Genomic DNA, 14,418 nt, shown 5'->3' with positions numbered 1-14,418 from the left:
TTAGCTGTTATTACTCTGTTCAGGCTTTCTGCTTCTTCTTCATTCACTTTTGGAAGATTATACTTTGCTAGAAATTTGTGCATTTCAGCTAAGTTATCTAATTTCTTGGTATATAGTTCTTTGTAGTGATTTCTTACAATCCTTTGTATTTCTGTGGTATCTGGTTGTAATCTCTCCCCTTTCATTTCTGAGTATGTTTACTTGTGTCCTGTCTCTTTTTTTCTGGATGAATCTGCCTAGAGGCCTTCCCATTTTGTTTATCTTTTCAAAGAACCAGCTCCTGGATTTATTGATCCTTAGAATTGTGCTTTTAGTCTCTATGTCATTTAATTCTGCTCTGGTCTTGGTTATTTCCTTCCTTCTACTTGCTCTAAGCTGTCTTTGTTGTTGTTCCTTGTGTTCTTGTAGATGTAGGATTAGGTTGTTTGTTTGAAATGTTTCTATCTTTTTTAGAGAGGCCTGTATTGCTATGAACTTCCCTGTCAGGAATGCCTTCACTTTGGCCCTGAGTTTTGGGTTATTATGAATTCATTTTCATTTGTTTTCAGAAACTTTCTTATTTCTTCCTTGATCTCATTCTTGACCCATTCATTTTTTAATGTCAGGCTATTCCATCCCCATGATTTTGAGTGTTTTTGATTTTTTTTCCTTGAGGTTGTTTCTAGTTTCAGTTCCTTGTGTTCAGAGAAAATGCTTGATATGATTTCAATTTTCTTGAAATTGTGGAGGCTTGTTTTGTGTCCTATCATGTGGTCTATCTTTGAAAATGTCCCATATGTGTTTGAAAAGAGTGTGTATTTTGCTTCTTGGAGATGAAAAGCTCTCTCTATGTATACCAGTTTAGTACATTTTATCTAGGACGTTGTTCATTGCCACAATATCTCTGTTGATATTTTGTTTCAAAGACCTATCCATTTTTACAGTGGGGTGTTGAAACCCCTTTATAATTGTATTGCTGTCAATATCTTTCTTGAAGTGCTCCATGATTTTCTTTATGTATTTGGGCCCTCTTATGTTGGGTGCATATATATTTACAATGTTTATGTTTTCTTGGTGGATTCTTCCCTTGTGTATTATAAAGTGACCTCTGGGTGTCTTTTTATGGCCCGTGGTTTGAAGTTTTTTTGTCTGACTTGAGTATCGGTACTCCATCTTCTTTTATCCTGTTCATTTGCTTGGAATATTTGTTTGTAGCCCTTCACTTTCAGTTGGTGTAGGTCTTTTGTTCTGAGGTGTTTCTCTTGTAAGCATCATATGTGAGTCATGCTTTCTTATCCATTCAGCTATTTCATGTATTGTGATTGGAGCCTTTAATCTATTTACATTTAAGGTTGTCATTGATAGGGACTTCGCCATTTTTTCGTACCTTTGTTCCTCTCTCTCAGTCTTTTTCTTCCTTTTCTTAAAGCACATCCTTTAGCATCTCTTCTAGAGCTGGTTTCAAGGAAGTATATTCTTTGAGGCTGCTTTTGTTTAGGAAACTCCTTATTTGGACTTCCATTTTTATTGAGAATGTGCTGGATAAAGTACTCTTGGTTGCAGGGTTTTGTTTTTCATTATTTGGAATATTCCTTGCCAATCTCTTCTGTCTTGGAGCTTATCCATTGAGAAGTCAGCGGCTAGTTTTGTCTGGGATCCCTTAAATGTTATTTCCTGTTTCTACCTTGCTGCCTTTAAGTTTCTCTCTTTGTCTTGAAATTTTGTCCTTTTTAATTATATGTCTTGAAGTGGGTCTCTTTGGGTTCCTCTTAATTGGGTTTCCCTATGTTTCCTGGATTTGTGTGACTTTTCTCATCAAATTAGGGAAGTTTTCCATCATTACTTTTTCTAACAGGTTTTCTATCCCTTGTTCTCCTCCTCCTCCTCCTCTTTTCCCTATTATACAGATATTATTCCATTTCATGTTGTCCTGAAGACTGTTTAACACATCTTCATTGTTTTTGAGTCTCTTTTTCTTCCTTGTTTTACTGGGTGTTTTGTTGTACCTTTTTCTCAGAACTCTCATTCAATCCTCTGTTTTATCCAGCCTACTTGTAATTCCTTCTGGTGCATTTTTTTTTAATTTTTGAGATATTATGGTTCATTTTTTCCTTCTTTTTGTTTATATTTTCTATTTCCTTTTTCATCCCATGCTAGTTCTTATTCAGTTTCTTGCATTATCTGTGAATTCCTTGAGTATCCTTATAACCTTTAATTTGAATTCTATATCTGATAGTTTGGTTACCTACATTTCATTTAGCTCTTTTAGTGGAAAGTCTTTTATTACTTTTGATTGCATGTTCCTTTTTTGTCTCCCCATTTTAGGTGATTCTTTTTTTATTTTTCTGCACTCTCTGGTGTTTCACTTTCCTAGCTCTCTTTTTAGGGTGAACTTCTATGGTATGAATTCTATGGGATTTAGTGGTGTGGTCTCTTTGATCTCCTTGTCTGGATGCTTTAGGTATACTCTTTCTTCTGTTTGTTTGGACTCTCTCATTGTACTTTGGGTTTTACCTTTTGGTTTTTCCTTTGTTGGTGGTTTCTCTGCCCTAGCAGGTATACTGATGTTCACAGCTCCCACCTATGTTTGTATGTAAGCAGTGGCAGGGGTTAGGCAAAATTGATTTATCCAGTGGGAGAGTATTTTAGGGGATTCAAAATACCAACAAGTAGAAAAGAGATAGGAGATCCTTTGAATAAGTATAGCATTAACTGTGATATTTCACCTAACCAGATACTTTTTATAAAAGGTGAATGAGAGATAAGACACTTGTTTGAGGGGAGGATAATTGTGAGCTGAATCCAGAAAACAGAGCACTTGTGCAAGTTTGGATGATGAGATATAGTGAGAGTAAAGGATAAAATGTAGGCATAATGTAAGAGAGAATAGAGTTAATCACAATGATGATAATGCTCAAGATTAAAGTGAAGTGGACTAAGATCATGGAGGGTTGCTGTGTAGTATGTACAAGTGTATGGAACAATGATTATTTACAATAGCACTAAAACAACAATACAATGACGTGAAATATATGATTTGGATAACCAGAATACAACATACTAGATCAAGAATAAGTAGTGTGTTATTGGAACATGAATGAAGTGAAAGAAGGAAAATTAAAATATAGTACAGTGAGAATAACGAAATCAATCAAGGAATACAAGTAGAGTGAGAAATAAAATTAAGAAAACTAAAAATAAGGAAGAGAAATATAAAAATGCTAATAAAATAAGAGTGGAAAAATAATAAAGAAAAATATAGTAATACACATAAACAATAATATGCCAGTTATACAGGGTAGCAAAGTGACACTTTTCTCAGCTTCTCAATTTTGGGGGGTTAGCCTTGTTCTTTCCCTTTGGATTTGTCTCTCGTGCCTCCACATCTTATTGTCTGACTTGGGGAAAGAAAAAAAGGAAAAGAAAAAAAGAGAGAAAAGAACAAAATAAGCCTCCTGCTGATTTAAACCCATTTAGAGAATTCTGCTGGTCTTCCTGGATGCCACAGGAAGAGGGGGACTGGTCTTTGTTTTCTCCCTTCCTATTGTTTTGGTATGATGGGAACCAGGTCTGGACTGCAATATTCACAGTTACCCAGCCTCCGGCCCAGGTCATCCATGAGATGCCAAGCTCAAATAAGCTCCTCTGCCTCTCGGCGCCGAGCAGGAGTCAAACTCAGGCTCATGGTTCAAATCAGACACTCCAACTCTGGTGGTGCAGTACTAGTCAAGTTTGGGCATGCGTTTCCCATTGGCCACTCAGCCTCTGGGTGTGCAGCAAGAGACAAGCTCGGATGCATGGCTCCAATCAGCCACTCAGTCTCTGGGAATTCACAGCACAAATCATTTTTAGGGTGAGCCAGCTGCTTCTCACAAATTCCTTACAAAGCATCTGTCTTCCATTCTTAACAAGCACTCAGCTTTCCACACAGCCTGACTTTCTAACCAGTCTGGAGATTATCAGGGTCAGGGTCTAACATGGCCCCACTCTTCTCCTTTTCCCAGGTGTTGCCAGGCACCTCACTTTCTCTGGTGTCAGGGTCCACAGTCCCAGCAATTTTACACCACATCTGTGTCTTTCTTACTTTGTCTCTATTCCTCCCAGCCACTTTCAGTATCCAGGTCCCTCCTGGTGCTGTACTGCCTTCCCTACTGTGGTAGGGGAAGAAGCTAGTGGTCTAACTCTACTCATTCTATCCTGTAGCAGGTGCCAGGCCAGGGTCCACAGAGACCTATGTCCCTGTGCAGATCCCAGGGAATTTACTGTCCCAGCACAATCTCCTCACTGCCTGTTTTTCAGTGTCTTCTACAAATTTTAGCCTTCAAACTTCATATAAGCTGGGATTCTGATGGCTGTTCACTCTGCTTCTCAGGAGATTGGCTACATGTTCAAGCTGGGCACAAAGAGAAATGAGCTCCACTCCCACCTACCTCACTGCCATCTCTTCTATCTAAATAAATAATTTTTAAAAATGTGTTAAAATAGAATTCTTGCTTTATAACCTATATTATTAATATATAAAGGTTACAAAATGTCCAAACCTGGGAAACATATGTTTCATACTCAAATTTGATATTATTATGCAGTGAATTTTCTAAGCTCTTTTCAATAATCAGAAAATGCTAGAAGTAATACCAGTCTATGGGGAACAAATAATTAGTAATAATGGTAATGGGTGAGAGCATACCTTAAAGCTGTTTTTGTTTCTGTCAATATCAATAGAAACAATGGTATCAAATGATAAAGATACCTTTGAGGACTAAACACTTCTTCAGTAGAAGCAAATATATATTACTAATTAAGTAGTTAGAGACAAAAATCAGCAGGGAAACTATTATAAGAGATTCATGCTCATGAAACAATTTTTTGCTTTTGGCCATGTGTTTGTTATACTAGGTAATTTTGGAGAGTTGTCATTAATCAAAAGTAAACTTTAAAGTAAAAAATCTTAAAATTCTAGATAAAATCTGACATAAGCATCATATTGAATATTTAATTCCATTTATTGTTGTGTGAGAGAATGAAACAAAATATAATTTAAAATATATATGGTTTTGGAATTAAATAACTTTGTGATTTGGGGCAGATTGCTTCAACTTTGTGACTTTCTGTTTCCTCATTTAAAAATGGGAATAAATATTACCTACATCACATAGTTATTAAGATTAAATGCAAATGCCTGGCTCACAAATAGCTCTTAATAGATAGATATTTGTAAAATTTAAACCAAAGGATTATTCCTGAAACAAAAGATAATTCTCTTCAGCTTAGGGTCATTCTTGTTTTCCACACACAGCAGAATTCTTTACTATGTCACTGTGCATTTCCTAGTGATTCATATACAAAGATTGAAAGTTATTCCTAATAAATTTTGAAAAAAAGTCCTACCTCCTAGTGATGAAATTTAAACAACAACCTAATAGAAGGGAAAGCATTAATTTGCATAGGCATACCTCATACTAAGTGGCCAATACAGGCCTACAAGAATATAAAGAACAAATAGCTGCCCTTTCATTGGATTAAATCAAGGATACAAAATGTGTTGTGGTGTGAAACTAAATCTTGCCAAAATACAAATTTGAGAATTTGTTCCCTTCTGCCCAGGTCATAAGGGAAAAGGATGACACACTTTTTTTAATTGTCAAACTTTATTTTTTGTATGTTTTTATATGCAAATTCTTTTTGAGAGGCGTATTAAGAACATTCAAATGACAGCAAAGTAACCTAAAAGGTCTCTCTTCACAAACATACAAATACCTTCCAACATAATCTTAAGAATCTAAAATCTGAAATTGTACATAAACTGTAGTCATATTTGTAAATGGGGAAAGAGGGTCAGTTTTCATAGCAGATTTTGGCCCAAGGGATGTCCAGGACTACTGGCTTCACTGTTTATGCCTCTATTCCATCCTTTCCCATCTGATATTCCTCTCATTGAATGATGTAGTAAGGCAGAAGTAAATTAGAACTTTCTGTGTATTGCCATGATCACAAGGCTATTGTGTGAGGTAAGTCTAACTTTTTAAATTTATTTATTTATTTATTTTTAGAGAGAAAGGAAAAGTGGGAGGAAGAGAAACATCAATGTGTGGTTGCCTCTCATGCATCCCCTACTGTGGACCTGGCCCACAACCCAGGCATATGCCCTGACTGGGAATTGAACCTGTGACTCTTTGGTTCATAGAGCCATGCTCAATCCACTGAGCTATACCACCCAGGGAAGTTTCTAATTATTTCTTTAAGCAAGCATGCAGGAAATTTTTTGTTTATTGTAATAAATATAAGTTTAATTAGCAGTGACAACTTATCTACCTGCATCTTCTGAAATTCCAAATTAAAATCAGTTTATTCAGTTTCTCTTCAGAAATGTTCTTCCTTGAAGAACTCTTTTTGTTTTTTACAGCAAAATATCCAGTTAAGTCACCAACTGGGAGAGACTGACTGTTCAAGAAATCCAGTAAAATCTCTATGATGAAAAGTGTATCATATGCCAACATAAAGGAAGTAGTATTTATATTTTCCACTACTCTTGATATGTATCAACAACTAACAAATCAAGCACTAGATCGTTTCTATTTAAATAGTCATTTGTTAGTTACCTACTATATGCCTTGTACTATTAACCACTGCTGGTTCTAGAAGAAATTCAATAGGAGCATATAGAATACTCACTAAAATCAGGCCGGATTAACAGTTCTAGACATTTGGGGAAAATAAAAGATAGGTTAATAAATGTTTGTATATGTATGCTCTGTACCAGAGATTCTCAAACTTCTGAGGGCATGTGAATCACAAGGCAAATAATTTGAAATGTATGGTTTTGAACCCACTCTCAGAGCTTTGGATTCATTAAGTTTGGGGTGTGGCACTAATCTCCAAGTTACAAGCACCCAAAGTGAATCTGATGCACTTATCTACGTATTCAATTTAAGAAAATAAATTACCCCTAGAGTATGTTATTGCCAGCAGCCATAAAATTATCAGTATATTCTACTGTAGATTTTTTTACTTCAAAGTGACAAATTTTAACTTTAAGTTTCTTTTGGAAGTGAAGGGTAGATATAGAGAACTAAAAAGAACAACACTCCCAACTTTATAAGAGGAAAAACAACATGTTCATAACTTTCCTTGAACCTATCAGAATCCAAAGTCCTCACAGCATTAAACTGGCCCAAAGTCAAAAGAGAAACAGGCACCTGTAGGAAGAGAAAGAGCACTGACTGGGACGAAGTATATCTTCAAACCACTGAGAGTTCAACTAAGGTGACTGGCAAAAAAAAAAGTAGAGCATTGAATAAAAGACCCTACAGCCTCAAGTACAGGAGGAGCACACACCTTCTTGGAGGCAAATCTTCCACTCATCCTCTGGACATGTGCAGAGAACATTAGAAGTCCTGAGACAGTCCCGATTGTTACACAGAAATGGGGAAAGGGCATGACAACCACTGAGGGGAGGCACAAAATTTTGTGGCACCTTGGTCTCTGTTAGATGTAAGGAGCAAAAGTCTTAATCTTCATGCTCTAGTGATAAGGAAGGACAACAAACTCTGTTGCTTTTGGGACCTAATGAAAACCCATTATAACCAGAGAAAAGGAAACAGAAAAACACTAATCCTCTACCACTGACCTGAGTGGAAAATGCATACTCAGTTTAGAAGGATAGCCTTAGGAAGGGCAGGAATATTGCAGAGTAACACCCCCAAGACCCAGGTACTTGTCCGAGTGTAAGATTGAAGCTTAATAAGAACATTAGAGAACATTTTTCAGCCCCCACTGTGAAGCTAAGAAAGGTGAAGTTACACTTTATTTGCAAAAGAGAGACCCTTTTTGAAAGGTAGCACAAAGGAAAGACAAAAAGCTGAAGGTGGAGCTTTTATAAATAAAACCATTAATGCAAAGAAAGCCCTAAATGCAAGCTACTACTAAAAGTTAAAGGCTGCACTACAATGAGAGTAACCATAGTAACAACAAACCTCAAACCAAGCTTAACACTTAATTACATTAATTTAAACCTTTGGTATAGAGGCTTAACAAGAAGAAAAGCATGCACATTTCTAGGAATAAAATTTATTTACCTCAGCTTTGACCCTTCTACACAAGGTGTTTGACTTTCAAAAAATATAAAGCATAAGAGTGGCAAGAAAAAAACAACATACTTTCACAAGACCAGAAAAAATTATAATATGAACTAGGTAAAACCCTGGCTGGTGTGGCTCAGTGGTTTAAGTGCTGGCCTGTGAACCAAAGTGTCGCCAGTTTGATTCCCATTTAAGGCACATGCCTGGGTTGTGGGCCAGGTCCCCAGTTGGGAGCATTCAATTGGCAACCACACATCAATGTTTCTGTAAGGTTTTCTTAGACCCTGCAGAGGAAATAAACAGCCAATTAGCCATGGAAACAGGCAGATGAGCTTTATTTTGGAAGTTTGTTCTCCCGGGCTACATTCTCTCCACCCAGAGAAAGGGCTAAGAAAAGACTGCACGGAGAAGGGAAAGGGTGGGAGTTTTATATGGCTTGACTTCACGCAGGAGCCAAGGATTGGTTCTTGGTAAACAAAGAAGCAACATATCATTGGTGGTTTCTGGTCTGACATCAGTCACCTCTTCTGGGTCAGAGTTCAGTCACCTTATTACTTGGAGTCCAAACGGTGGCCATATTTGTAGTCCAAAATGCTAATTGTAACTAGGTTCCCAATTGTCCTACCCCGCCCCTCCTGACAGTTTCGCTCCCTCTCTTTCACTGTCCCTCCCCTCTCTCTAAAAATAAATAAATAAAATCTAAAAAAAAAAGAAGTAGGTAAGACACAAACTTTGGAATGGATAAAGAGTCTAAAATAAATAGAAGAAAATGTGAAAAACATGTGACCAGATGGGTAATTTTAGCAGAGAGATGGAAATTATAAAAAATAAAAGAAAATGTAGGAATCCAATTAAAAAGTGGGCAAAGGACTTGAACAGACACTTCTCCAAGGAGGACATACAGAAAATCCAAAGACACATGAAACGATGTTCAATATCGCTATCTATCAGAGAGATGCAAATTAAAACCACAATGAGATACCACTTCACACCAGTCAGAATGGCTATCATAAACAGAGCAACAAACAACAAGTGTTGGAGAGGTTGTGGAGTAAAGGGGTGCCTAGTGCACTGTTGGTGGGACTGCAGACTGGTACAACCACTATGGAAAGCTGTATGGAACTTCCTCAGAAAACTAAAAATGGATCTGCCCTTTGACCCTGCGATTCCACTGCTGGGACTCTATCCTAAGAATACTAAAACACCAATCCAAAAGAACCTATGCATCCCAATGTTCATAGCAGCACAATTTACAATAGCTAGATGCTGGAAGCAACCAAGATGCCCATCAGTAAATGAATGGATCAAAAAACTATGGTACATTTACACAATGGAATTCTATGCAGCAGAAAGAAAGAAGGAGCTCCTACCCTTTGCAACAGCTTGGGTGGAGCTGGAAAACATTATGCTAAGCGAAACAAGCCAGGCAGTGAAAGACAAATACCATATGATCTCACCTTTAACAGGAACCTCAATAACAAAACAAAGAAACAAGCAAAATATAACCAAAGACACTGAAATAGAGGACAGGCTGACAGGCTGACAGTGACCACAGGGGAGAGTAGAGGGAATTTCAGGGGACATTGGGAAGGGTTCACGGGAACAAACTGAAAGGACACATGGTTCAAAAACTAGGGGGAGGGTGGTAATGGGAGGGAAGTGGGGAGGGGTGGGAAGGGGGCTGGTTTTGGAGTAAAAAGGAGAAAACTGTATTTGAACAACTGTAATTATTTGAAAACTGTATTTATTTGGTTAAAATAAAATTTAAAAAATAATAAGAGAAAATGCTATATATAAAAAACACTTACAGAGATGAAAAATATTTTCAATGGATTCATCTGCAAACTTGACAATGACCCAGAAAAAAGTCAGTGAGCTTAAAGATAGGCCTATGGAAAGGAAAAGAAGTGTGAGAAAATAAATAAACAAGCATCCACAATCTGAGTGATGCTATCAAAAATTCTAACATTCCAGTAATGGGAATCCCAGGGGAGAAGGGGAAAAAATGGAGCAGAAAAAATATTTGCACAAAATAATGACCAAGAATTTTCCATTAGTTTTTGTATTATCATTTTTAATTGTTCAGTTACATGTGCCATGCCTTTTCCTCTATGCTCTCCCCTGCCCCGTACCACCCCCATTCCACAGCCAAACTCCATCCCCCATTGTCCATGCCCATGAGTCTTTTATTTGTGTTCCTTGGCTAGCCCCTTTCCCTTCTTTTCCCCATTAGCCACACCCCCTCCCCACTGGTCACTGTCAGTTTGGTTTTTATTTCCAAGTCTCTGCTTTTCTCTTGCTCATTTGTTTGTTTTGTTGATAAGGTTCCACGTATTGGGGAGATCATATGGAATTTGTCTTTCACTGTTTAGGTTATTTCAGTTAGAGTAATGCTCTCCAGTTTCATCCATGACTTTTGTGAAGGGTAGGAGCTCCTTTCTTTCTGCTGCATAGAATTCCATTGTGTAAATGTACCACAGTTTTTTGATCCATTCATTTACTGATGGGAACTCAGCATGTTTCCAGCACTTGGTTATTGTAAATAGTGCCACTGTAAACATTGGAGTGCATAAGTTCTTTTACATCAGTGATTCAAGATTCTTAGGATATATTCCCACCAGTGGAATCACTGGGTCAAAAGGCAATTCCATTTTTAGTTCTCTGAGGAAATTCTACACTGTTTTCCACAGTGGCTGCACCACTCTGCATTCCCGCCAAGAGTGCAATAGAATTCCCTTTTCTCCACAACCTCGCCAGCATTTGTTGTTTGTTGATTTGTTTATGATGGCCATTCTCACTGATGTGAAGTGGTATCTCATTGTGGTTTTAATTTGCATCTCTCTGATGGCTAGTGATGCTGAGCAACTGTTCATGTGTCTCTGGGCCCTCTGTATATCCTCTTTGGAGAAGTGCCTATTCAGATCCTTTGCCCATATTTTGAATTGGGTTGTTTGTCTTCCTGTTGTTGAGTCATAGGAGTTTCTTATATGATTTGGAGATCAAACCCTTGTCTGAGTTATAATTGGAAAAATTTTTCTCCCATAGAGTTGATTCCCTTTTCATTTTGCTGATGTTTTCTTTAGCCATGCAGAAGCATTTTAGTTTGATGTAGTACCATTTATTTATTTCTTCTTTTATTTTCCTTACCCTAGGAGCTATATCAGCAAAAATATTGCTACATGGAATATCTAAAATTTTCCTGCCTATGTTCCCCTCTACAACTGTTATGGTGTCCAATTTAATTTTTCAGTTATTATGTCATGGGGATTATGCAATGGGAAGACTATAGAATGGGGACATTGTTTAGAAAAAGGCCAATGCAAAGTGTAGCTAAGTAGCTGAAAACACTTGCACCTAATGTCCCTGGACCTGCCACCAGTGAGCATTCCTCATCAGCACTTCTAGATTCAATTCCATTAAAGAGGCTGAATGTAAACTTTCCATCACCTCTTTTTACTTCCTCCATATTATCAATGTTTTGGGTAGAAGCATGTAATTAGTTGACCTTTGCTAACATATATTAGCTACCAGGGGTTAGGGACATGGAGTGCGTATATACCTTCAACTTTTGTATCATTAAGAGCAAAGTTTATATATAATCAACTTTTTTAATGTTCTATTTTTAATAGAAAATGAATTTTTGAATTAAGTACAAAGTTTGTAGTTTATTTAATTCAGACTTTATAACATATTTCACCATGTACAATACCACATGTTTTAGCAAAATTTTTGAGGGAAAAATATGAGTGTACATTATATGTGGATAGTACCTGAAATACCTTATATCTGTTCTTGTGTTTTTTAATTATTTGTTGCATAAAATCTCTTACACCATAATATGTTTAAAAATAAATGCTAATATCCCATTATAATATAAAAAATATCTAAATATAAATGAATAAAAAATGATTGAAAAAATTTAAATAGCCCTGGCTGGTATAGCTTACTGGATTGGGCACAGGCTGTGAACCAAAGAGTCGCTGGTTTGATTCCCATCAGGGCATATGCCTGGATTGCAGGCCAGGTCCCCAGTGGGGGCCATGTGAAAGGCAACCACACATTGATGTTTATCTCTCTCTCTTTCTACTTTCTTTCTCCTCTCTCTAAAAACAGAGAAATAAAATATTTTTTTAAAAATTAAATGAATGATTTTTTTTTTCCTGAAAGCTTGGGCCAAAACATGGGTGTGCATTATACACAGCTAAATATAGTATATTTAATTTTCCTTTGTCTATTTGACATTGCTGTCTGCAAAATGGTTAATAGTTCCAAACTTTATATTTATCCATTTCTTTGCATTTTTTTCTTACATATGGGGTTATGTATTAGGAATTTCATGGCCTAAATAAATAAAACTCCATCTTACCTGAGTTTAGAATCAATTGAGAGACAGACACATGTTATTACTTGAATATCAAAATATGTCAGTTATGATTATTCCTGATTATTTGACATGAGCTATTTCTGATTTTTACAGTTTTACCCCCCCCCCCCACTATTGGAACAGCTTGACAACTGTTTGCCATACCTGAAAAGGCAAGCCCCTATTCTATGACAGAAGATTATAGCATTTAAGTTTCTGTATTGAAAAGATGTTGCAGAGAGAGAGAGTGAGAGAGAGAGAGAGAGAGAGAGAGAGAGAGACTAACCAAAATGGTTATTATTTCAAACTTTTTTCACTCCCTTTTCTGAGAAGTAAGTAAGCAGTGTCAGGGGTGTTTGTCTAGCAAAGTTCCACACAAAAATATAAAGAGAGGAGAATTTGTGTTTTCCTCTTAAAACATTAAGTTGAACATAAAATTGCCAATATTTCACCAATTTTTAATCTGAAAATATATCAATTTTATATCAAAAGTCATTTTATAAGATATATTAAGTTTATATGTTTTCTATTTGTTCTCACATTCTTTTATGATTTTTGTGCAAATAATATATTTACTACTTTTTAATTTTTTATAAGTTTATTTACTTATTTTTTAAAGATTTTTATTTATTTATTTTTAGAGAGGGAATGGAGGGAGAGAGGGAGAGAGGGAGAGAGGGAGAGAGAGAGAGAGAGAGAGAGAGAGAGAGAGAGAGAGAGAGAGAGAGAGAGACATCAATGTGCGGTTGCTGGGAGTCATGGCCTGCAACCCAGGCATGTACCCTGACTGGGAATCGAACCTGCGACACTTTGTTTTGCAGCCCGCGCTCAATCCACTGAGCTATGCCAGCCAGGGATTACTTTTTAATTTTTTAAACATTTTAAATTAATAAGTTCAAGCTTACAGATATTAAAAAGAATAAGAATAATACATAAAAACCCAATAACATTTTACCCAAATTCACCTATTGTTAGCAGTAGTAACATTTTATTTTATTATTTTATTTTTTATTGTTTTTCAAATACAGTTATCCCCATTTTTCTCCCATTACTCTCCCTTGCCCTACCCTACCCACCACCCACTTCCCACATTCAATCCTCCCTTGCCCCATTGTCTTTGTCCATGGGTCTTTTATATAAGTTCCTTGACATGCAACTTCCCCTTCTTCCCTCCCCACCCTATTATCACCCTCCACCCCACCCCTCAGGTCACTGTCAGTTTGTTTTTTATTTCCATGTCCCTGGTTCCATTTTGCTCAATTGTTTGTTTTGTTGATTAGGTTCCTTTTATAGGTGCCATTATATGGTATTTGTCTTTCACCTTCTGGCTTATTTCACTTAGCATAACAATCTCCAGTTCTATCCATGCTGTTGCAAAGGGAAGGAGTTCCTTCCTTCTTTCTGTTGTGCAGTGTTCCATTGTGTAAAAATAACACAGTTTTGGATCCACCCATTTACTGATGAGTACTTAGGTTGCTTCCAACACTAGGCTATTGTAAATTGTGCTATGAATATTGGGGTGCATAGGTTCTTTTGAATTAGTGTTTCAGGATTCTTAGGGTATAATTCCAGCAATGGAATGGAACTGACTTTTGACATGACAGCACTTATTAACATAAGTAATAGTACATATTAATATAAGCATACTACTTTAAAATATGTATACAATTATAAAAATATATTATATAAATATTAATATATGTGGATAGAAAGGGAAAGAATGTGTCATGTGCTGCCTGATGGTATTTCTGTCAATGATGCAACCATGGAACCATGTATATGATGGCAGTCCCTTAACATTATAATAAAGCTAAAAAATTACTATTGCCTAGTGACACTGTAACATGTTACTGTTATAGCACAAGGCATTACTTACATATTTGTGATGATGTTGGTATAAACAAACATGTCAGTTCTATCAATATATAGAATATACAACCACAAACAGTACATAACACTTGATAATGATAATAAGTGACTATGTTACTGGTTTATGTA

This window comes from Phyllostomus hastatus, unplaced genomic scaffold (assembly GCF_019186645.2).
Source record: "Phyllostomus hastatus isolate PE091 unplaced genomic scaffold, TTU_PhHast_1.1 phas_scaffold_28, whole genome shotgun sequence".
Taxonomy (NCBI): Eukaryota; Metazoa; Chordata; class Mammalia; order Chiroptera; family Phyllostomidae; genus Phyllostomus; species Phyllostomus hastatus.
Note: the sequence above shows the minus strand (reverse complement) of the source record.